The sequence below is a fragment of the Aptenodytes forsteri genome, unplaced genomic scaffold (genome assembly GCF_000699145.1).
Source record: "Aptenodytes forsteri isolate BGI_AS27 unplaced genomic scaffold, ASM69914v1 Scaffold2342, whole genome shotgun sequence".
NCBI classification, from domain to species: Eukaryota; Metazoa; Chordata; class Aves; order Sphenisciformes; family Spheniscidae; genus Aptenodytes; species Aptenodytes forsteri.
The window spans coordinates 241-1,536 of NW_008795766.1; the positions used below are offsets into that span (position 1 = coordinate 241).

General features: G+C 52.2%; 2 non-coding genes across 2 annotated transcripts; both read right to left on the reverse strand.

The window, feature by feature from the left end:
* Window positions 1–214: 214 nt before the first annotated feature.
* Window positions 215–286, reverse strand: TRNAC-GCA. Its single transcript has one exon. It is a non-coding gene; the product is annotated as a tRNA-Cys (tRNA).
* A 574-nt stretch (window positions 287–860) lies between these two features.
* On the reverse strand, window positions 861–932 carry TRNAC-GCA. Its single transcript has one exon. It is a non-coding gene; the product is annotated as a tRNA-Cys (tRNA).
* Between the last annotated feature and the right edge of the window lie 364 nt (window positions 933–1,296).

Here is a 1,296-nt window from a genome sequence, read left to right on the forward strand (position 1 = left end):
TTAATGGCAATTACTCAAACAGGAAAAACTAGACCAGTAGCAGCTCCGGCGAGCCGGCTCGTTTGCGTGTACTGCAGGAAATGTCAAAGCCCGGTTTCGTGCTTGGCAAAAGATCTCCACGTGATTTCCAAGACCTCAGAGGGGTAAGAGAGTCCCTCCGTAGTCTGTCTGCGTGGAGATTCTGGAAGAAGAAAGGGTGAAAAAGCAGCTAAGGAGGGGGCACCTGGAGTTGAACCAGGGACCTCTTGATCTGCAGTCAAATGCTCTGCCACTGAGCTATACCCCCTGGGTTCACCCCTGTCACAAGGAGATTTTAAAAACGTTTCTACAGAGAGCCAAGTTCCTATGCCCGCTGGTCAGACTCTCTTACTTGACAGCCCCCTGCGCACCTTAACGTGCCTGCCGGAGGCTGTACAGAGAACTACTGCAGAGAATCAAGAGCAGAGACAAGTACACGCAGGCAGGGAGCAGTTACTCACTCGGTGCACAACATACCCCCTGGTTCACCCCTGTCACAAGGAGATTTTAAAAACGTTTCTACAGAGAGCCAAGTTCCTATGCCCGCTGGTCAGACTCTCTTACTTGACAGCCCCCTGCGCACCTTAACGTGCCTGCCGGAGGCTGTACAGAGAACTACTGCAGAGAATCAAGAGCAGAGACAAGTACACGCAGGCAGGGAGCAGTTACTCACACGGTGCACAACCCCTGCAGTTCCCCGATACTCGGGGCCTCGGTACCTCGAATAACAGAGCTCAGAAAGCAGCCCTCACTGCACAGCACAAGCTCACAAGACCCAAGGAGATCTCTCCATCGCTTTCTGTGCCAAATTTGGCAAAAGGAAGGTTGAGGGAGAAGAAAGGAGGGGGCACCTGGAGTTGAACCAGGGACCTCTTGATCTGCAGTCAAATGCTCTGCCACTGAGCTATACCCCCTGGGTTTGCACTCGTACAAGGAGCAATAAAAATCTTGATACGTAGCTCGGTTTTTACGTGCGCTGGCTAGATCGTGCTCTATGACAGCACCCTCGGTTGCATGCTCATGTACAAGGAAAATTGTGCACAGAAAGTTCCTGCAGACAATCTGGAGACAAAGACTCCCAGACGGGGTCTAATTACGCACGCCAACTGGATCCCCAGCAGCTTCCTCACGGGCCAGAACAACTACTGCCATGGCCAGGCAACGACCATTATGCCTCTGCTTCGTCACCGACACGGGTATTGATTTTCACAGAAGCGTTTAGCTGAGCGCTCACTATCTTGAATACTCAAGTTCAGAGACCTGCCTTCTGTGCACAGC